This window comes from Cryptotermes secundus, unplaced genomic scaffold, assembly GCF_002891405.2.
Source record: "Cryptotermes secundus unplaced genomic scaffold, Csec_1.0 scaffold934, whole genome shotgun sequence".
NCBI lineage: Eukaryota > Metazoa > Arthropoda > Insecta > Blattodea > Kalotermitidae > Cryptotermes > Cryptotermes secundus.
In genome coordinates, this window is record NW_019738977.1 from 386,787 (window position 1) to 411,209 (window position 24,423).

Here is a 24,423-nt window from a genome sequence, read left to right on the forward strand (position 1 = left end):
AATCTGTCAGACGACAGGTCCACAGTCTCTTGCAAAACAGTTCCTCCAAAACAGTTCAACCAGCATCTTCTTACGTCTTCTTCCTCGTCTTCTGGTCGCATACATGGTATCTCTGTTCTTGGAAAGAGACTATCCAGGAAAAATGATAATGTGGTAGTTTTTCCATTTGCTTTCCACATCGCAGTACAAACAGCCGTTCAAACCACTCTGGTCACGCCTGTTGCTATACGAACTTGAACCATCTCGAGCATCATTTGCTCTGTGCTTCAAGTCGCTGCTGATGACGCTGCTTCCGACATCAGTTTTTGGTTTTTGGTGTCTCTCTTCGTCTGATGCCTACCCTTTGACCTGTCCAGCAAGGGATGCCCTGCCGGTAGCTACGCTACCGCTGGTATTGCTCTCAGGGTCCTTGGCATACTCAACCCCCCCTCACCACGATAAGGTGGAGACACCAACAAGGGGGAAGCCTGTTATATTTATGATAAATTAATAGAAATAACACAGACTACTCCTTTCCTTTTTTACAACAGATGCGTTTTTCAGGAATTTCTCCGATGTAAGGCGATGTACATTATTTCAAGATGTACGAATGTTACGAATTTCGTGAAGGTGGTTCCTCTCAAATTATTAAGTCCGTAAAAGTTTTATCTCCAAGAGCGCCATTTCGAGAGACTTAGTTGAACACATTCCACTTTTTTTTTCTCCTAAGTATAACTACAGAAAGCATGATACATCCGTGTTCAGGTGTCAGGCACAGAATAATTTTGCTTCATAATAATTCGACGGTTAGAGGAAAGGAATTGTGAAATTTTAACGTCACTTCTCACAACCAGCCACTAGTCAGTGTTCTGTTGACACCAGTACACTTAAACTTATCACGGCACATGATTTGTTACCTTTCTGTAATGATTATCTGTTGTTCTGTTGCAAGGAAGGGAACTCAACGGAAATTTCCCGACACACCGACAACAGAACGCGAGCCTTTTATCACTCGTTGCCCCATTTTTAAATTTCCTTCCGCATACATTATTTTTTTTATTGCTAGTGGGGTGGGACTGAGTCCCTTGTACTGCGGCCACTTCTGGCCTATTGTACCAGCCTCAGATGATAGATGAGGGTGATTGTGGAGCAATTGGTGGAATGAAGATTGGCAGGGGAAACCGAAGTACTCGGAGAAAACCTGCCCCAGGGCCACTTTGTCCACCACAAATCCCACTTGACCAGACCCGGGATCGAACCCGGGTCGCCGCGGTGGGAAGCCAGCGATTAACCGCTTGAGCTATGGCGCGGCCCTTCCACGTACATCCTGAAAGGAGTATTGTTTTGCGTGTCTGCAAATTCGTAAGGAAGAGGAGTAAATAATGAACACAAGTTTATAGCAGAACAACTTATCATAACATTTTGTACTGAGAACAGAGGCAAAAGCTGTAACGATTCTGATATATATTCGGGACACATCCAGTTCGAGACTCGACAGGGATAGCGTCTGTTCTATCTGAGCTGAGTCGTGATTTTCGCTGGTTCCTCCAGACACGTACCGAGATAATATCACAATGTGGTTCTAACCGCTTGATTCCATAACCTTTCCATTTCATTATTCCTACTCCCCTAGCTCAGCCGGTGCAGCGGTGGGCTACTGGCTGAACGGCCGGGGTTCGATTCCCGGCAGAGGTAAGAGGTAAGATGGCCGTCTGAGGCCGAAACATGTAGTGTAGGGAGCAAGATCAAAGNTAGCGGTGGGCTACTGGCTGAGTGGCCGCGGTTCGATTCCCGGCAGAGGTAAGAAATTTGTCTAAATCCCACAGCGTCCAACCAACCTCTTGTCCAGTAGATACTGGGAGATCTTTCCGGGGGGTAAATCTGCCGGGCCGTGAAGTTGACCACTCAGCTCTACCTAACGCTGTGATAAAGAGGGGCGAAGCATACGTGTTCATGATGTGGTGCGTACTTTACTGCCATTCGAACTTTCTAGTCTGATATACTGAGAGTGTCGTTAAATAAATAATAAGTAAGTCAAATAGAAGAACGATTATAGGATTGAAATAATATGCGAAGATGCTTCTAGTTCCGCGATGGTAACAAGAATTGCCATGTTAATCCAATCAGTCATCGGTACACTAAATGTCGACTTTATCGCTCATGTTTCACACTTGCGCACGCGCACACACACGTGTAGTTCACACATACGTTCTCGTAACACGGAACTTGATATTCAGTCGCAGTTGGACTTGTTTCATCGCAACAGTTTCAGTTAAGGGTCACATTNTCATAATGTACATAATGTACTACAGCCCCAGCGGGCCTAGGCCTACCTCCATTAACTTCTCCGTTCACTTCGGTTTTTCTAGATCTTACACATTCGGTAGGACTCCTTGGGCGGGTGATCAGCTCGTCGCAAGGCCTCTACCTGTACACAAACACAGAAAAACGCACACACACAAACTAAACATCCATACCCTGAGTGGGATACGAACCCACGATCTCGGTTTCCAAGCAAGCGAAGACAGTACATACCTTAGACCGCTGGGCTACCGTGACCGGCGCTGTTTCAGTCTTAGCTTCATCGAATTCGTTTCGAGTGCACGACGTGGGCGGCCGAGGTAGAAATCTATGTGGAAGTGAGAAGCGTTGTCATTCATTGACGATAAACCAGCCGACAATATCCATCTCTTGGTGCTTAATCGAACTGTATTGTTTGTGTGTATCCTGCAATTTATTCACGGCAAGGGAATTAAATAATTTGAACGCCACCGGCAATAGTACGCCAATTCAGCTGGTAGTTAAGCCTGTAAGAGTGGTCGGTGCACTGCGATCTATGCATTATGAAGCAGGTACGCGCATGAGACTAGGCTGCCTGTTTACGCAGCACTGTTTTCAAACAGAGATGATTTCGATGCCGCAGTATTAAATAGAAGCTCGCATAGAACGCATGGAGCTTTATCTCCATACCCCCCATAAACTTCCGCAGCATGGTGATTAGACACAACCAATTTTACCCTTTTTCTTTCTTTCTTTCTTTCTTTCTTTCTTTCTTTCTTTCTTTCTTTTTTTAATCTTAGTTTCAAAATATTTATTCGATTTCTCACATGGTTTGCTATTCTGGTGTTCAAAGACTGGTAATATTACAAGGATACGAACCTTTGCGTGAGGATGTTGAAACGTTTCTCCGGTGACATATTTTTTCAAGATATTTTCTGACAAGATATCTGTGTTTTGGAGTTATAGAATCGAGCAGGGTCGAGGTAAAACGTGATAGTGCAGCTACCTTGTCTGTAAGGACAAGGCACTGGAAAGATCCAGAAATGTGACAAAGACATGGCAGTTCCTGGTATTTTCTAACCCCGCTACCTGAAAGAAAACATGAATATTCAAGGTCATGAAACCGTTTAACTCTTCTGTTGAAAATGGCCAACTTATGGCTTGAAAATTTCAGTCATTCACGTACAAGAGTGGATTTTAAGACGGCGGGAGTGAATAATCACGACTGATGTACGCGTGATCTGTTACAGTGAAAACTCACTAATTCTGAATTCGCTGTAATTCAGACTTGTTTTTTTTTTTTGCGCATTACGACATTGATGATCACATTGTCGCTACCCAAAATGTTCATAAGACTGATGTCAAAACTTATATTTTTACATCTAATGACAAGTACATTTGGTGAGCCGGGGTAGCGCAGTCGGTATAGCTACTGCCTACGGGCTGGACGACCGAGGGGTCGGAGTTCGAATCCTGGTAGGGTCAGTATTTTCTCTTCTTCATATCGTCCAGACCAACTCTGGGGCTCATCCAGCCTCCTATCCATTGGGTACCGGGGGCTCTTTCCCCGGGGGTAGAGCGGCAGGGGCGTGAAACTGACCACTTACTTCCAGCTGGTTCCGAGGTCAAGAAAATGTGGATCTATACGTCCACTCCCCCATATGCCTTCATGAAATAAACGGCCGTGGGGGTTCGTTGCACTGACCACGCTACACCCTTTATCCGCTAAAGATGGCGCTAACTTCGCGGACAAGAGGCAGCCTCTCGGTCGGTATAATTCGCTTGCGGACTAAAACCACGGAGTTGTCGTTGTTGTTGTATACAGTTTCTTATTTATTTGTTGTGTTATGACGTACGGATGGAGGTCTTACGCCATCCAAGTAGACTTCTGACAAGTCTAAACTATATATATATTAAGAATTCGAACGGAATTGAAGGAGTGGGAGAAATACGTGGAACGTGAGAAGTTAGCCCGGTCACGGTAGCCGAGCGGTCTAAGACATGCACAGTCTTCGTTCGCTCGGAAGCCTGGATCATGGGTTCGAATCTCACACAAAGCATGGATGTTTGGTATATGTATGTGTTTATTCTGTGTTTGTGTTGTCCTGTGTTTAGGTAGAGGCCTTGCGACGAGCTGATCAGCCGTCCAAGGAGTCCTACCATTTGTAAAAATGATAAATGAAACTGAGAAATCAGCCCTGTGTTCCGAAGTGGGAGCATTACGGCAAAGGATTTATCATTTTTATTTGGTGCTGACTAAAACAAATGTACAGTTCATGGAGAACTATCCTTTCCATTTCGTCTTCTGGAGCACGCCGAACGCCTCACGCGTTACACAGAGTCTGGATTGATACATGCAGAATGTAGTCGAAATGTTAAACTGACTACGAAGCACGTAAGCGAGTGGGGAAAACCGAGATCGTCGTTACTGAGCAACTTCGGGATGAGAGTCACTCACCGGAGATCCCACTGCACATGCTCCTCGTTGCTGTCCTATCTGGTGCAGATTTGCCACAGCAGCTACAGAATTCTCTTCTGCACTCCACCTTTTGACTTCTTGCTCTGACCAGGGGTCGACATCTGACCAGCTCCGGTTCAGTCACGATTATGCCTTCTCCAGCATCACCGACAACATCAATACCGTTGGGGGCGGCGCTACAACGCCACCGCCTCTACGCAGTTCGCATTCTGAAAGGCAGAATGGCAGCGATGCATTCAAGGACGGTGACCTCATTGCAATGCGCGTCCTCAAATTGAAGACGACCTGAAAACAGTGTCTACAGGGAAGAGCACTGTCTTCCGGGATGTGACGCAACTTAGTGTGATACTGACGTTTCGGAGAAATGTATTGCCTTCATCTTGCTTGTTGCTCGCTTGGCTTTCGCTTCAGACACGAATATTGAGGCACCACGTTCATCGGAAATGGTAAAGGTCTACCCGATTTTACGGTATCGCAACCCAAGATGATAGTGAGTACCCTTCACAGTTACCGCCATGAGGAACGCCTCAAATGTTAAAATGTGTGAAGATGTTTCAGGCCCTACGAGCATCAGTCAATACAAAGATAAAACCGACACGCTTTAAATCCTCTCTCGCTTACCTCGGAAAATTGAGAGAGTATTTACAAAATCCGTAACAGATTAATAGGCCTATTTTATAATGAAACTTATGCAAATTTAGGAAACCTGCTTTTTCCATAAATGCAGAGAGAACCCCCGACTTAAAACTGCCCGTAATAAAGAGAAACTGTTTAACGGGGACACGCAGGGGAAAATTGTGGTAATGTAAGTCTCTGTGCCTTGCAACTTCGTAGCCATGGCCACGTTTTGCGTGTAGGTTCCACCCACACGAATTCAGGCATCAAAATGTCCAGTACAGCAGAACGACCGTGTGTAGTAAAACTGCCACTGCGAACAGAATAGCCGCCTTCTCAAATATCACGAATCGGTTAATTATTCCTTAATAATCTCTCGATCACTCTCATTACCGACATGTGCTACACATCATAGGAACATGCTGTGTGTATACTTTCTCTTACTGAAGTTACTTTTCATGTAACTGATTTAATTGTTTTGTTGTTTGATCATGCATGTGAATGGGCCTACAATTTCGCCACTGAATTGCCTTAGGTGTCCGTATAAGTTGAAACCATTGTAGCAGCTTTCGGATTTCGTTGACAGTTCTACGACTCCGACTATTTATATTATCTTCAGATTCAATACTGTATTTTTATGGTTTAGCCAGAAGGAAAGAGACCACTGGGAACACCAAGACGTAGGTGGGTGGACAATATTAAAATGGATCTTAGAGAGATAGGATGGGGCGGTATGGATTGGATTGATCTGGCTCAGGATAGGGACCAGTTGAGGGCTCTTGTAAACACGGTAATGAACCTTCGGGTTCCATAAAATGCTGGGAAATTCTTGAGTAGCTGCAGAATTGGCGGCTCCTCAAGAAGGGCTCAGCTCTATGAGTAAGTAAGTATAATTTAGCCCGGGAATGGGTTACAGAATCCAAGCGAGTTAAATGGACATCATCTGAATGATATTAGACGTGAAACCAGCAGGCATTTCGGGAATAAAAAGAAGGAATATCTGAAAGACAAAATTGAAACGAATAGTAAGAACAATAACATAGAGACCTGTATAGAGGAATAAATGACTTTAAGAGGGGTTACCAGCCTAGCAGTAACTTAGTGAAGGATGAGAATGGTGATCTGCTTGCAGATTCCCACAACATTTTGAATAGGCCGAAGAACTACTTCTCTCAGTTATTGAATGTGCATAGGGTCAGTTACGTTAGGCTGATAGAAGTACATACAACTGAGCCGTTAGTACCTGATACTAGCCGTTTTGAGGTTGAAATTACTATTGTAAAGTTGAAAAGGTATAAATCGCTAGGCAGTGATCAAGTTCCGGCAGAACTGATGTAAGCAGGAGGTAAAACATTACTCTCTGAGATCCGTAAACGCCTTCATTCTGTTTGGAATAAGGAAGAATTGCCTGAGCAGTGGAAGGAGTCTGTTACTGTACCAGTTCACAAGGGGGGGGGGGGGGGGTATCATTGCTGTCAATTTCATACAAAATGTTATCCAATATCCTTTTCTCAAGGTTAAGTCCATACATAGATGAAATTATTGGGGATCATCAGTTTGGGTTTCGACTTAACAGATCAACTACAGATCAGAAAAAATGGGAATACAACAAGACAGTACATCAGCTATTCGTAGGCTTCAATTAGCCTGTGATTCAGTTAGGCGGCAAGTTATTTTACGTACGTACGTATAATATTCGCATAGAGTTTGGGGTACCCATGAAACGAGTTAGGCTCATTAAAATGTCTTTAAATGAAGCGTATAGTAAAATCCGTGTAGGTAAAAATTTGGTCCATAATTTTCTTATCCAGAATGGTCTAAAACAAGGAGATGCTTTAAAGCCACTGCTTTTCAAATTTTCTTTAGAATATGGCATTAGGAAGGTTCAAGAAAACCAGGTGGGACTGAAATTAAATGGGACACATCAGCTGCTGGTCTATGAATGAATCAATGAATGAATGCATAAGGGGTGGGCCCTTCCGGCCCTTGTACGGCGACCTTCAATGATCTATTGTGCTTCCCCTTTTTTGTTTAACCCTTTGTCGATCCTACATTTCGAATGAAATGTACGACTTTTTTAATGGGGGCGTTCCATAAAAAAATGGCCCAAGTGACGAAATCTTAAATAAGCTATGGCCTCACAATCTTATAGGATGTGTGTGTGGCTGATTCATCTTTTTCTAGGAACCGTTCGCAAGTGGGGTCGTCTGTTAGTCCCTTACTTACTTACTTACTTACTTATGGAGCTGAGCCCTTCTTGAGGAGAAGCCAAATCTGCAGCTACTCAAGAATTTCCCAGCAATTAATGGAACCTGAAGGTTCATTACCGTGTTCACAAGAGCCATCCATTGGTCCCTATTCTGAGCCAGATCAATCCAATCCATACCATACCACCCTATCTCTCTAGGATCCATTTTAATATTGTCCACCCACCTACCACTTCATGATAGTAAGCACAGGGACAACTTTACCTTTTACTTTCTTTTACAGTTTTCATATCGACCTTATAGATATTTCCTGCGACTTTAATTTAATAAAATGTTGCATTCATTTCGCATTTATCCCATGCGTGCTACTGGCTCGCCCAATCAATCCTCATAATGAAATATGCTTATATTATTTTGCAGGGAATGATTTCGGGGCATAGGTTGACTGCCAGTGGCTTATATGAATATGTAATTTTCCATATAAAGCAGAAGTCGGCCTTATTGTTTCTTTCTGCGATCGAAGCAGAAGAATTGGGCTCAAGGTGATGAGTGTAATTATGAACGTTTGACACCTGTGGAATGCGCATGTGCAACTGCTGCAGATTTGACAAATATAACTGAACTTAAGACGGTGAAATTGCGTTATGTAGTCATGGTACACCACAGTGACTGCGCGGTGTTAAGCACGAAATGTTTCCTCCCACTCAAATACTGAGATCGTGGGTTCGAATCACATTCTATGCATATATGTCTGCGTTGTTTTTGTTTTTGTGTTTTCCTGGTGGACTTCCGACTGTCTGATCTCCCGCCCAAGGAGTCATACCAACTGTCTGTAAGATTATTAGTTTTAGAATTAACTCTGAATGGGATAAGCCTAATCCGTCAAGGCAGAAGAAGTTCGTGCTTGAATTATAGGATTACCAGCTTCGGCCTCAGGTCTGGAGAAGTATATATGAACAAGCCTTTTTTTTTATTCTTTGTTTACTCGTGTTGTAGACCTATACATTCTCACGTGTTACGTAAAGCAGCGAGTTTCAACTGTCGTGTGGTAAATTCCATAGTTTAGAAAATCTAGTAAATATTGTTAGTAGATTGACACATACCTTCACTTTTACAAGTGAGGTTATATTTGCATGCACTCTTTGTAAGAAATGAGTTAAGAAGCTCATATTAACAAGTCGTGTGAATTCGTCTGTCTGCATGTCCGAAGGGACTAAACTGAATTTCATTTTTTAATTCCTTCCATGCATGCTGTATGCCCCGCGCATGTAATTATACCTGATTCTGTTATCGTAATGGTACTTGGCGAGGGGTGAAAATTCTTAAGCTCCTCATTATGCTATTTTCTCCAGTAATCTGTTACTTCTCTTAGATTGAACTATTTCCTCAGCACCCTCTTCTCAGACACCTTTAATGCACGTCCTTCCCTTAATGTAAGTGACAAATTTCACGCTCAAAACAAAACAACTGATAAAATTATGTAGGATTTTAGGTTCTCACAGCGGTAGTTATGATGAGTAATATCTTCTGGAATATAACGCTTTATAGTCCGCTGGAAGTCAACCGATGTTGCCACCTACGTTCACGCTGATATCTTGCTCTGATTATTCTACCATGAAGATGGAGGCGATATGTCTTTCCGAAACGTCGCTAGACTTTCTATATCCCAGAAGAAAATAATGTTCACAACTGATAAAATTGCCTTTTTCAGTATTTTAATCTTTACATTTAGAGGCAGAAGTCGGAGAAACAATCCTGATGTCTTCTCTTTTAAGTTTTTTGAAGTGCAAAGATGTATTACACTCTTCTATTTCTAATCAGTTATGTTCGCAGATATTTGTTTGCTGCTGTACTTACCACACTCTGACTTCTAATTTTATCCCAAGAGCTTAGCACAAGATGGATAAACCTAGCATAGAGGAGGACATATTCCTAAAGAACATGTTTGCAGTATTGTCCGAGTATACGTTTCCACTCTTGTTAGGTAAAACACTCGCCCTTTCAACCTTTCCAGCTTCGCTGTGTAGGAGTGCTTCCGTACAGTGGCAAGATGTATGTTCAGAGTGTGTTGAGGGAGAGTTGTGTGCCGCCCCCTGGCAAGGTAGGCGTACATACTCGCCCTTTTCCGCACTCTGGTGTCAAGTTGTGTTTCTAAACAGAACTTCTTTATACCCTCGAGTTCAACTTTTTCCCCTCCTTGTGAAATATTGTCATTTGCTCTAATTATCACAATTCAGAAGGCAAATCAGTCTCAGTGGGTCTCAGTATACGATTATTATTATTATTATTATTATTATTATTATGGCTCTGCAGCCATTTGTTGGGCCTTGGCCGCTCTTTCTGTTTCTTAATACTATACACAGTCCATGCTACTCCTTTGACTGGGGATCAGTCCGTCACAAGGCTTCTACCTACACACAAAACAAAGACACACAGACATCCATGCCTTGTGCGGGATTCGAACCCACGATCCTAGCGTTCGAACGAGCGAAGACAGTTCATGCCTTAGACCGGCTACAGGCTGGAAGACCGAAGGGTCGGAGTTGGAGTCCCGGTGGGGGGCAAGAATATTCTCTTCTTCAAGTCGTCCAGACTGGCTATGGGGTCCACCCAACCTCCTGTCCAATGGATACCTGGGGCTCTTTCCCCGGGGGTAAAGCGGAAGGGGCGTGAAGCTGACTACTCATCTCAAACTAGTACCGAGGTCTAGAAAATGTTTAATATATCCACACCCTCATACGCCTTCATGACGTATTGCTTAATTAATTAAGCACAGGGACAACTTTACCTTTTTGTACTTATTCTTCACTGCTTAATAAATTCACAGACTTAAGAAGATCAGAGGGGAAATGCGGATACTGGATTTGAATGCATGGATGGACAGAAAAGTGTACCAAGGAAGAGCGGGAATTCTTTTAGAATCCAGAAAAAAATCCACATTTTCAAAACATAATGGTGTAAATTGCCTGTTAATTAAGCAATTACATGTAGTTTCTTGCACAGAAGTACCATCTCTAATGTTTTTCCGCATTCATGGTGTTTTTGCGCTTTTGTGATCATTGTTAACCTGAAATGTTAATAAAATAGTCATAATATAACTTCAGCTTTGACTTTTGACTTGTATCAAACGAGCTTACACATTTATACAAATTCAACGATTACTTCTCTTTCAGATCTGAGAGATCAACCGTCATGGCTGAGGTTTTCGTGGTTTTCTTCAATCCCCCCCATTATATATTGGAATAATTGTCCCATATTACAGGCAATTCCATTATTGTCGATGAGAACAAACAGAGCGACCACTCCTCGACTAATTCCTCCCAGTCTATATTACGCAACGCTACGCAGTGTTTGCACTGAACGTGACGGCGATACAAGGCCGACAGAAGTGTATAGTAACTTTGGGTCACGTCGGTGTCAGTTTCATTTTGAAATTCTAGTAATGTTGCTCAGCCAGATATAATTTGTGAGTTCATTCCTTTCTCCAGTGTATGAAAGTGATAAAAACAATATGAAATACACGTAATAAGATTATGGTCTTATGGCGTGTAACGCTGCCTGTATCAGGGCAGAAGAGCGAAACAAACTATTCTACCCTAATGATGGATGCAACAGGCTCCTCCGAATGGTTGGTACGTATCTACCAACCTACACAGCGTCGCATTACAAAAGAAAGTATTTTTAATATTCATATATGATTTTTTTCTGAGAAGTAGTGGGTCTGGAACGGGGTGCACTCAGCCTCGTGATGATAACTGAGGAGCTATTTCAAGGAAATAGTAGCCCCGGTCTAGAAAACCAAGATTAACGGCCGTGGGGATCCGTTTCGCTGACCACATGACGCCCTCTGTCCGCAAAAGTTGGCACTAAATTTCGTCGACAAGCGGAGGTCGCTCGGTCGGTATGGTTCGCTTGCGCACTAAAATCACGGAGGTTTTTTTTTATATATAACAACCTCAGCTTTCGTATAACCTAGTAAGGTAAGGTAAAGTTGTCCCTGTGCTTAACAAATTAAACACTACACCATGAAGTCTTATGGGGGAGTGGATGTATAGATCCACATTTTCTTGAACTCGGCACTAGTTGGAGATGAGTGGTCAGCTTGACCGCTTTGCCCCGGTACTCATTGGATAGGAAGTGGGCCCCAGAGCCGGTGTGGACGATGTGAAGAATAGAAAATTGTTAACCCTACCGGGACTCGAACTCCGATCCCTCGGTCGTCCAGCCCTTAGCCTGTCGCTATACCGACTGCGCTACCCCAGCTCCCCGTATAACCTAGTAAGAAATAGATTTAAGAATTTTTTTTTTAGTGGGGAGGAGTCATTGGACTTAATTTTTTTCTCTGTTTCAGGTAAGTGGTGATACCAGACTCCTCTTGCTTTGTTAGTGACGTCCAGTTCATCAGTCGTCTGTGGTAAGTCAACGTACATACAGCCACTGTAACTCTAAAGCAGACAAGTTCTTATATTGATTTGAGGTTCTCACAGCGGTGGTTATGAAGGGTTCTATCTTATGGAACATAACGCCTCGTAGCCCGATGAATGTCAACCGACGTTTCGGAGTTACGTGTCACCCGCGAAACGTCGGTTGACTTACAACGGACTACACGGCGTTGTATCACAGAGGATAGGACTCTACACACAACCTCTTTCTGGCTTTGAGCTGGTAGCAGTTCACTCGAATAAGAAGATTATTAGTAATAGTCTAGAATGTACGGTGTCAAGCAGTTCACAAGTATGCGAGTGCGCTTAAAAATTAATATTTTAATAATATAATATTGTAAGTGGGATTCTGATTTGTACCATGCATGGGAGGGAAGAGAAATGCACACAAAGTTTTAGTAGGAAAACCAGGACGAAAGAGAAGCCTAGATAACTGTAGACATAGCTGGGAAAATAATTTTAAAATGAATCTTAAATAAATAGGATCGTTTGTCGACTGGATTCATCTGGCCAAGGATAGGTACCAGTGGCGGACTCTTGTGAACATGGTAATGAATCTTCTGTTTCCATAAAATACTGGGTATTTTTCACTGTCTGCGCCATATTTAGCGTCTCAAGCAGGACTGCTTTATGGAGTTAAGTGAGGTTCCAGAGTTGTGCCCTATCGCATGCTATCCGTATAAACAAACGTAGGTACATACTGCAATGAGGTAACGTAGTTAGTTGGGGCACTATGCTACAAGCAGGAAGGGTCGCGTGTTCGATTCCCAATGAGGTCATTGGATTATTCAATTGTCCTAATCCTTCCAGCCGCACTATGGCCCTGGAGTCGACTCAGTCTCTAACAGAAATGAGTACCAGGAATCTTCGTGAGGGTAAAGGGCGGCTGGCACATAAGTCCGATAACCTCACTGCCATCTGTGAGCCGATTGTCTAGAAAATGTGGGATCTCACAACCCTGTTATAGTGATTCCTTTACTTTACTTACTGCATTGGGACGACAACAAGAGTGTTCTCTGTGATAGTGAAAGCTGGTTGGCAGTGGCGTGTGAAGCGCACGTAACGGATTCATTAAGCGCAATCTGTATACAATGTTGTAATCTGCAATTTAAAGTGTCTTCCAATGAGAACTGCTACTCCCTGTCATCTTTATGAGTCACTTGTTCAACCACTTTCGAGCAGGAACCGAATGTCAAACGCCACTTAAAAACAATTATTCCTCAGAACATATTCTAAGCAGTATCCTAAACATCCCAAGATCCAGCATGATGTTATCCTACAATGTTCTCTTCCGTCTTGTAAGTTATCGTTTTCTAATTGGTTTCCCAACCTTATTTTTTTCCCCCCCATCTTCCCAGCTGCATGTCCTCTCTGGCTTTGTTTCTCTTGATGTGAGCTTCTTAATTATAATAAGGCGTTATAAATTACAAAGTTCGTATTTGATATAGGTCAAATCTTTCTTTCTCTGTTCGCCCCTGCGTTCATGTCTCTTAGGACCAGATATTACTCTTCATTCCTTGTTTTGAAAAAATAAAACTAGGGTTATGAGATCACCATGCTGTGTGTCTGTGAATTCCACCCCCCCACCCCCCCTCCAATCTTTATGAAACTCTATATGTATATCAGGGCACCCGAGCCGATCTGAACAGCGTCTTTCATAAACCCCTCCCATCAGTCTGTGTGTCTGTATGTGTATCCCTCCTATCATTGCTAGACAAGGGCTCAATAAAGTGTATCCCTCCTTCCGTTGCTAGGCAGCCGCTCGGTAAACACGTTACCGCAGCAGTGAATACACGCAGCCATAGAAGAATTTTTGGAAGCGTTGTTTTCTGTCCTCCGTGTCTCATCGAAGGAAAGTCCGTGGGTCTGTATGTGTATACCCCTGTTGTTGCTAGGTAACAACTTGGCAAAGACGTTCCCACGTGAACCAAGAATTTTAGATGCGTCGTTTTCTGTGGTGTCCGTGTCATATCAAACGAAGTAGGCGTTTAGTTCTCACAAGTGTTGTGCTTCTGGACATTATGTATCATCCTTTTTTGTTTAAAACCCATAACGATTAGTTATTCCTAGATCATCTTGTTTAATCTGTCAAATTGGTCTCTTTACACTGTATGAGCCATATTTCGCAACCGTAGAACTAAAAGTAGAATAACTGTACAATGCAGGATACCCTAATCTGTAATTCAGATACGAGCAAAGACACTGTGATACTAGTTTTTTTTTTATTGCTAGTGAGGTGGGACTAAGTCCCTTGTACTGCGGCCACTTCTGGCCTGTTGTACCAGTCCCAGATGATAGGTGATGGTGATTGTACAGCAATTGGTGGAATGAAGATTGGCAAGGGAAACCGAAGTACTCGGAGAAAACCTTCCCCAGCACAACTTTGTCCACCACAAATCCCACTTGACCAGATCCGGGATCGAACCCGGGCCGCCGCGGTGGGAAGCCAGCAACTAACCGCTTGAGCTATGGCGCTGCCGTGATGCTAGGTTAGTAACAATGGGTTAAAATATTTCCAGTGCTCTAAAACCATTGCACGTTACAGAAAGCCATAAATGGGATCTAAATGTTTGTGACGACGGTGCATTAATACAAATATTGTGTTTCTGGACATTATCCATTGTCCTGTTTGTATTTCAAACGCAACGTTTCGGAGACTGAGTTCTATCTCCGTCTTCGGGTAAAACCTATTCAGTTGGGCCCAATCGATATTGCTATCAAAACAGCGTTTCGGAGGCAGAATCCAGTCGAAGAAATTGTATTGTGGAATGTAGCCGCTATCAAGCAACGGTAGTGAGGACGATGCTGTGGACATTAGTGTGTATTTGTAATAGTGAGTCGTAAAGCGTAGTCACGCGCCGTATCGAAGTACGCGATAGATCGAGTCATCAATCCAACCCCTGTCTACAGTCACACTCATACACGTGACAGTATATTTCGTACGATAACCACGTTTTTTTTACCTTTTTTTGTTGTTCATTTCCTTCTCTTATTCATGTGCCATCTTTTCCTCTTCGATTTGTTATATTGTCTCTGTAAATTGCCAGGCGATACCGTAGCCAGAACTGAACAATCCACCACAATCTGCCCTTTTACACAATACTGTCCCGCCGAGATTTAAAGAATCGTGGCCCTACTAAGTGTGACGGAGCAATCCTGAACTCGGTCGGAAGAATGTAGCACTGTTGTCAGATCTTAATTTCATATCCATACTTCGAAGTGTGCAGTCACAATATATCAGCTCTCAGAGTGCATACCAACATGTCTATTCACGGAAAGAATCACCGTATGACTCACTCATAAAGCAGAGAATTTGGCGAGGCGCCTGGCAAACACGTGACTGTCGGGTCAGTTTGTTTTAAAGCGGAAAGCGCTGACTACCGATGCAGGGTTCATAGAATCGCGGCGGGACTGCGGCTCCTTGACGCAACTGTATCGAACACAAGGAAAGCGTGAACTTTGTCGTTAAGGCGATTGTTTTATTGTGGAATTTTATGGGGAATTTACCCATTACCTCTTATTTAAAATACTGTCACGAATATGTGGAGTGACTATAGACGGGGTTTGGATTGGTGATTGGATTTATTGTCCACTTACAGGTCGTAACTACATATAATATAATCGCTATTTCCACACTTTACAAAATCACGTTTAGTCTTTCCCAACCCTCAGTATCTTCACTAGTAGTGACTAGTGACTATTCTGCTTCCGGGCTCGAGTCCACTCTGAACGGTGGTTCCCTTCCAACTGAACAAATTGCTTCATTTGTCGTCCCTATAACCCCTTTGCACGGACCGACCTGAAACACCGTTTCCAGCAGTACTTCTATTGTTGCATTCATATCCGTTGCAGCTAGAACCTGTTTACTGAGCCGTTGCCTAGAAGCGGCTCTGGTATATTTGCTTATCTCGCGGTCGTTGCATAGTAACGGCTGTACACGCTACACTATCAAATTCTGAAAGTTACTACATATCAGAGACTGGCTTTGTCTCCGTCGTCACTGAAAGCAGAAAGAACTGGATAAAGGCCCGTCTTCAGTAGCAGGCAAGGAAACAGTAAGGATGAAGGTTCAGAAGGAAGTATTGCTGATTCTTAAGTTACTTAACGACTGTGTTTCAATGAAGCCACTTACGACTGGGGATGTTGGTCATGACTGATCAGCATGAAAGGATTTGGAAAACAGTGGAGGCTTTCCCCCACACCCCATATATGGTGGCAGTGGAAGAACGGAGTTGACGGAAACACAAGTTTATCTTTTGAGACAGTTTTCCCAGTGCCTAATTCTCTTGAAACAAACAGAAGAAGAAGAAGAAGAAGGAAGAGGAGGAGGAGAAGAAGAAGAAGAAGAAGAAGTGCTTGTTGTTCAAATTGGAACCATGCAGTTTAACCTTTCTTTCGTCTTGTTTAGGGATATATGTTTCTCGCCTTAATTTTTACGCGATATTCTTCAGTTTTGGAATGACATTTATTTGAGCATAACGATTGAAAGATAAGCATTCATATCTGTTGATAAACTCTGGCCTTTGCTGTGAGTGGCACAGCAGGGATTTATTTTGTGAATAATAAGTGGTTGAAATTTGTTTCTGTTCATAAAGCTGCTGGAACCTTTTGTCTGCAGATATTTTTACCTAATATTGAGCTCCTGCTCTCTTTTTGGTACATCGATCTACTGACTTTCAGATCCCACATCTGACTGCAAAACAGACCTTGCCTTCGTCTGAATCAGAAATTGAAGTAGCCATTTTTGTTCCTGGGAAAAGTTCAAAGATTTGCTCCCCCCTCCACCTTTCTGTCTTTCAGTTTGCTGAACGATAAGTATAGAGAATTTTTCCTCTCACTTTGATCGAAGGTCGTAGTCCGTCCCACATTGGCAGTATTCTGTGATTTCTCTTCTTTTAAAGGTGCTTCTGGCTGGTCGTTGCACTCTGTTATCATCTGCGCCCATGGCAGCTGCCAGCTCTTCCCGCCCCCGTGCCCCTGGTGGACTCTCTCTGTAAACACTTTCTCAGTTATACCCACTGAATAATTACGCCAGTGATTCACGATTATTACAGTAGTTCTTAGGCCAAAAAGATCTCAAAATTTGTGACAGTGGCATATTAATACAATTGTTGTGTTTTTGGACGTTATTCATGTCATAGATGCTACACCTCGTGTGTGTAGTTTTTAAATGTTTCATGTTTGTCATAACTCCCGTTGATAATTTATGTTGTGGTTTGTTTATACAAAGTGACACACAACATGATCCAGTAGTTGATCTATTAATGAAGCCTTTATTCCCATTACAATACTAGAAACTAACGTGTAAAAAGAAAGACCATTACATGGAGATTTATCCTCTGTGAATCAAGTGTTCAATGCGACCACCGTTACGTCTAGCAGCTTCTTCAGCACGAACTGTGATGTTGTTGACTACTCGACGGCACATATTCTCAGTTACCTCGTTGCATGCCTGAATGGTCCCCCCCCCCTTGGCACTACAGCCCCAGTGGGCCTAGGCCTACCTCCATGAACTCCGTTCACTTCGGTTTTCAAGATCTTACACATTCGGTAGGACTCCTGGGGCGAGTGATCAGCTCGTCGCAAGGCCTCTACCTGTAGACAAACACAGACGCACACAAACATCCATGCCCTGAGTGGGATTCGAACCCACGATCCCGGCTTCCGAGCGAGCGAAGACAGTGCATGCCTTAGACCGCTCGGCTACCGTGACCGGCCATGCCTGAATGGTTAGTGCTCTCAATTCCATTATTGTTTGCGGCTTTTGAGATAAAATATTTTCCTTAAGGAATCCCCAAAGAAAGTAGTCACAAGGGTTTAAATGAGGACTATTCGGGGACCAGTGCTGTCCGCAAGGGAAACCATAAGGAAATCGGTGTGAGATGACACACGAGTCAGAAATGTCATGCAGAAAGTCCGAAGCAACATTCTCTGTGTACGGTCTGGCTCCATCCTGCGTGAACCAGAGTCTGTAACGGCAAACCTGTAGCAAGAAGGTGAGGCACAAAAGTATTGCGCAGCATGCTTGAATAGCGCTCACTGTTCGCTGTCTCTTCACAGAAAATTGGCCATAGCAGTCCATGACGAGATGGCGACCCACACTGTAGTTTTCGGTGCATTATGCACCTTCTCATGAGTCACACGTGGATTCTCTGACGCCCAAAATCGCGTATTTTGTTTATTAACCATATCATCGAAGTGGAAATGTGCCTCATCAGAAACCAAACATTGTTTAAAGATACCTTGTTATTCTGAGCCCATTCAGCAAATGTCATTCTTTGATGATTGTTTTGAACTGTAAGTTTAGGCAACACTGTCATTTTGTATGGATACAAATTCAAATAACTTTTCAATATTCTCTTGCACCGATTGTCTGAATATCCCTAGCTGTGCTCCAGCCTTCCTTGTTGATTTACTGGGGGCTTCTTTGGAGCGCCACTCTGACAGCTTCAATGTTCTCCGGAGAACGCACAGATGAAGGCTGGCAATGTTTCCTCTCTGACACTGAACCATCATTATTAAACTGATTATAAAGTTTATGAACTGTTTTGAATGAAGGCGCCCATTGCGTTTGAAAAGTGGGCACGAAACCGCCTCTGCAGGACCAAAAAACTTCTTGCTTCTGTAAAGAACATCACTGTTTTTATGTGTTCTTCTACTCTTCTTTGGCAGCCATCTTGTGTAAACTGGCACATGAGCAGGAACAGCGCGATACAAACGAGTTTGGGAAGAGTAAGAATTAATCTCCATGATCTACAGTAAGTGTTACCAGGTTACAGAACATCGTTAATTACATGGTCGAATAATTAATACTAAATCAAATACTGGATGATTTCGTGATAGTGTCCGGAGATGCGGACTAGCTCTGTCGATTGGGCCCAACTGACTAGGTTTTACCTGAAGACCGAGACAGTATCCAGTCTCCGAAAGGTTGTGTTTTGAATAAAAAAAATAGGACGATGGATAATGTCCGAAAACACAATAATTTATTTCTTAGGTTGCTTGTGTATCGAAGTTAGTTTTATCAGGCAGTTTTGGTATCGGTGAACGACGGAAATTATAGTAGAATGTGTAGAGATGAAAGGTAAAGTTGTCCAGTGCTTAATTAATTAAGCACCACGGCATGGAAACGTGTGAGGGAGTGGAGGTACAGCTCCTCCACTCTTGACCTCGGCAGTAGATGGAGATGATTGGTCAGCTCCACACCCAGGCTGCTATATTCCCATGGAAAGAGCGCCGGTACCCATTGGTTAAGAGGCTGGGTGGGCCTTGGAGCCGGTACAAGCACTACAGAACACAGAAAAATCCCTTGCCGCTCCCGGGGACCGAACTCCGGCCGTCGTGCACGTAGCCCGTCATTGTGCCGACTGAGGTATCCCTGCTCCCAGTAGGATGTGTATCGGAAAAAAAGAAAACCTCACAGTTTAATTGGATGAGTAATTTCTGTGTGTATGTTTTTAATAGGAAGAGTCATTTGTGCTGATACTAAATGTTATTATTCGTAACTCTGAATGCTGATCAGTACGTATAGCAAATAAGAGAACATGATGGTATGAGAATATTTGGAATACAAGAAGTGAAAGGGGGAAGAGAAAATTCGTCACTGTGCAGCTTCAAAATTCCTACCTTTCACTATGTTAGGGCACTAAATTACGGAGACGGAGGTAGAATACGTAGACTTGAAGGACTCGTGAAAGAGATGAGAAATATAATCAGAATTCCAGTTGAGACGTTTGAAGAGAAGAGACCACTAAGGAGACCTAAGGGCATGTGGGAAGACAATATGAAATTGGATCTTGAAGAAACAACAGTGACAGGATTGTCACTGCATCTGACTTTTAGTAGGGTCCAGTGGAGAGTTCTTAGAACAGTGAAATTTCGATGTCCATGGAAGGCCTGCCCACATTGGGTCATTATATCCGCATAGATCCGCAGCGTGTAGTAGCGGATCTGCTGTCGGATAACATGTGTAATCTGCATTGCATATATAACGACCCAACCCACCTGTGATGCATAGCTGAGGTGTACGTATATACTGATCTGCTGGAAAATGTGATGCAAATAGAAAGGTCAGTGCTACGATTGTTACGAACCCTACTTACGTAGACAAAGAGCATGTGTTGTATAGAGAAAATCACGACGCATGCACGACATAGCCGTTTAAAATACCTTCCTGATGAGCTAGCTAACCTAAGTAATACGCGAACAATAGACATGTTGGACGCCTGAAATGCCTAATGGGATTTTTTTTTTATTTCACGCCAACTACTCATATTATTTATTACAAAGGTTTGAAGTAATTCATTTTAATACTTAACACCTGTAACACTGATGCTCCCTGCTGGTATACTGTAGGTGTGTAAAGTAAAAAGAGTAAACCCATCCCTGTACCAGACCGTGAAGGCCCATAGGGTTGTGAGACGTTGAGGATCCCACACTATCCAGACAATCAGCTCAAAGATGGCGGTAAGGTTAGCCTTATGCGCCGGCCGCGCTTTACTCCCCAGGAAAATTATTTAATTAATTCCTGGTACTCATTTCTGTTAGAGGCTGAGTCGACCCCAGGGCCTACTGCGGCTGGAAGGATTAGGTCAACTGAAAAAATCCAATTACCGCATCGGGACTTGAACCTGCGACCTTCCGGCTTGTAGCATAGCCCCTCAACCAACTACGCTACCGCGTTTTTTATATGTAAGTATACAGACTATTAAGGTGGTTAAATGGGAAGCGGCCATAAAATTTGTAGCAGGGTCTTAAGTTCAGAGGAACCTCTGGCTTTTCGCTGTAGTATATATCACTATGGAAGCATGCAGGCTTCCTTTGCAGTTTTGCCTGTCACTGTTTTGTAATATGATTTGTTTTATTTGCCCCTCAAGCTGACTTATTTTATATTAATGAAGAAATTAATATTCGCTGTCTGATTTATTATCTCAAACTTTTTCCTGTACAAATTATGTAAGAAGAAAATTGCTTTGTACCATATTTGTTTATGGTTTGTTTAAGAACGCTGTCAGTAACTCAGTCTGTATGACGTCAAATGATACGATGATTAAACAAACAAACTCCGTGATTTTGAATTTAGTCCGCAAGCGAACTATACCGGCCGAGAGACCGCCGCTTGTCGGCGAAGTTTAGTGCTAACTTTAGCGGATAGAGGGTGTCGCGTGGTCAGCGCAACGAATCCCCACGGCCGTTAATTTCAGTCTTCTAGACCGGAGCTGCTATTTCCTTGAATTATCAATTATCAGCACGAGGCTGATTGGACCCCGTTCCAGATCCACTACTTCTCAGAAAAAAATCTAATAGCGCCGGGAATCGAACCCGGACATCTGGGTCTGTAGCCAGGAACGATGACCACTAGATCACAGAGACGGTGGTACGACGATTAATGAATAGTAAATTTGAAAGCACGTGGAAGGAGCTGGCCTTGGTCTGTTTTGAATTACCTTCCCGGAATTTGCCTGGTGGGACTGAGTAAAATCATTAAAACCCTCAATCAAGTAGTCGGTCTCCTGCCCTAAATTAGAAACCGAGATTTCCACTGTATGAATCAGACATTATCTGCTTCCTGGTTGAAACAATGGTTTGAAGAGGAGTCGGAGTTTGAGACTTTGAGTAGTGGAATTCGTGCCTTCCTCAGGACGCTGAATGGTGATGCCAGGGACAATGTATGAATGTGTATCACCACGTTTATGAAAGTTGGATACACTTCTGTCACTATCTCTTATGTGCATATTTATTTTATTTTTTGTTTATTCGTAAGTTATTTAAGCGGAAATTAAAACTTCGAAGGATTTGAAATTCTAACAACCGTGGTTATGGAGAGTTCTATTTTGTGAAATACGATACAGAATCAGTAAATAGGTCACAAATGGAAGTAAAACAGCTGTAATGGACGTAATAGCTTTTTTATATGTGTGTCATTGTGTAGTAACACAATCCAACTTCGTGACAGTCAAGGTAGCAGACGTGCATGCTCATGTTCAGAGGCTGGTTTCAGTAGTCAAAACGGCGACCGTGCTTGAGGAGTGTAATACGGAAGAGCAGCGTTATGTTGTGTTTTTTATGCAAAAGGACTCAATGCAAAGGATATTCATAAAGAAATGTTTCCTCTTTACGGTGGGAAGTGTTTAATTCTCTCATTGACGTTCGAAAGTCTCAGATGATGAAACGGAGGTGCGGAAGTGGCTGAGGCAATAGTGAAATGACTTCTATGCTGCGGGGTTTGACGCTGTGGTAAAGCGATGAGGCAAGTGAATCAATGTTGGTGGAGGACATGTCGAGAAACAAAAGTTTTTTTTCGCAGGTTCAGATATCACATGTTTTACGTTTTATATCCATTTGTGGCCTGTTTCCTGACGCTCTTTCATATGATACTGTGTTGTTCGTGGAAAATCGCCGTTTCGGAGGAACATGTCACCTAAACCTTCAAGGTTGAAGAGTAACCAAAGAAAGAAACCAGCATAAAGTAGGCAGAAAGCAGACCTCTGCTTCAACCCGGCGAAAATGTGTTCCGAAACGTCGGTTGATTTTCAATCGACTACACGGCGCTTTATCCCAGAAGACAGAACTTTTGAAGTACATTACTTGCTGAGAGTAGTATAGATTCTGTAATCTCAGAATGAACTCAATTTTTAGGGCCAGTAGAATTTGAAAGTAAACCGGATGAGTGGCGAAGTTCACCCTTTGGGAAGCATTGAAGGGGGTACGTTTCGATTACTCTTAATGGCTAGATGTACGCAATGAAACTTCCTCCAGATCATCAAATTTTATTCAGATAAGCAACACATACGTACAGTCTGTCTCGTAAATCTGTATACACTTAGTTACTATAGGATTCTGACGATAGTGTATAACAGAGATATTGAGTTTTCGGACTTTATCCATCGTCCTAGTTTTTAAGATAACTAAGAAGAACACGACGTTTCGGAAACTGGTCCAGTGACTGAGGGTAGCTCTTTCTAAGAGACCCAACAGAATAGGTGTTTTCCCTCATCTGAGGACGGAAACAGATCCAGTTTCCGAAACGTCGTGTTTTTCTTGGTCATCTTAAAAACTAGGACGATGGATAAAGTCCGAAAACCCAATATCTCTGTCTGTATACACTTTTTTTACCAGGAGATTTTCTCTCGTGTTATTCAAACACATGTTTATGCCATTGCCGGTCACGGTAGCCGAGCGGCCTAAGGCATGTACTGTCTTCATTCCCTCGCAAGCCGGGATCGTGGGTTCGAGTCCCGCGCAAAGCATGGATGTTCGGTATGTGTATGTGTTTATTCTGTGTTTGTGCTGTCCTGATTTTAGGTAGAGGCCTTGCGACGGGCTGATCACTCGTCCAAAGAGCCCTACCGTCTGTAAAATAATCAAAATGAAAGAACAACAACCTCGACACCTTAAGGTATAAGAGGAACGGATTAAGTAAGTTTATGCAATTTAAAAATATGTGCTTCGAAATATATTAAAGTGAACAAAGCTCGCTCATAGCGATATATCTACTAGCATCATATCATCAGAATCATTCTAAAGATATACATACAATTTCATGTAGGCCTTAAGTAAAATGGCCTTCAAAATAAAGTAAGTAATCTTGCATTTGATGATCTTTATGTAACAGGTGTCTTATGTTATGTTTCATCGAGCTTTGTATCAGTTTTGAAAATATATGCCCAGCTTCAGCGAGGAATTTAAACAGAGCGACCTTTAAAATAAATTAATATTCTGCATTATAACATTCGTCTTCTATGGGCCTAAGTGTCCTGTATTTAATTATATAATTAAGCGTCACGCCATCAAGGCATACGGGGGAGTGGAGGTAAAGCTTCACCGTCCTCGACCTCTAAACTAGATGGAGGTCAGAGGTCACGGTCACGTCCCTGGATAGTAGGCTGGGTGGGTCCCAGGGTCGGTCTGGACGCTAGGGAGAAGAGAGAAGTCTCTTGCTCTTGCCACGAATCGAACCCCGTCGCCGAACTGGTAGCCTAGTCGCCATATCGACTGAGCTATACCAGCTCAAGTATTTTTCTTCTAGGCTTCTTAACAAATATATTTTCTTCAAAAGAAAACATGTCGCATTAACTTCCAAATGTAATGGCGGGGTCAACACCGACACTTTTTTTTATTTCCTTTAAAGTGGGCTGGAAATGGGAGCAGACATGGGAAGACTCGTCTACTCGCTCAGTTCAAAGTGCATTAAGACGTAACTGCAATTCCCAGCAACATAAGGATAATTTCTGAACCTCCATTGTAATAATGTCCTTTATAATACGCATTCGTTATACCCTGGGCCCTTTACTGCTGTGGTGCGTGTATCTGAATCTGAAGGGGCATTTCAATCCCTGCTCTTAACAATACAAATGCCAACGAAAATAGTATTATCGTAAAATATAAAAAATGGGGGGGGGGCGATGGATATACAGTCAGC

The 24,423-nt window shown here is 42.9% G+C and overlaps 1 protein-coding gene across 3 annotated transcripts in view; it reads left to right on the plus strand.

Annotated features, from left to right (window-relative positions):
- The window catches only part of LOC111871524 (zinc finger MIZ domain-containing protein 1), a 373,186-nt gene that overhangs the window by 165,364 nt on the left and 183,399 nt on the right, over positions 1-24,423 (plus strand). Inside the window, exon 1 of one of the 3 annotated variants that reach the window (XM_033754288.1) lies at positions 11,918-11,974. The exons of the other annotated variants lie outside the window; for them this stretch is intronic. The gene's annotated coding sequence lies outside the window, so the exon portion shown is untranslated. Of the gene's footprint in view, positions 1-11,917; positions 11,975-24,423 lie in introns of those variants that run through there. 3 annotated transcript variants of the gene reach the window in all.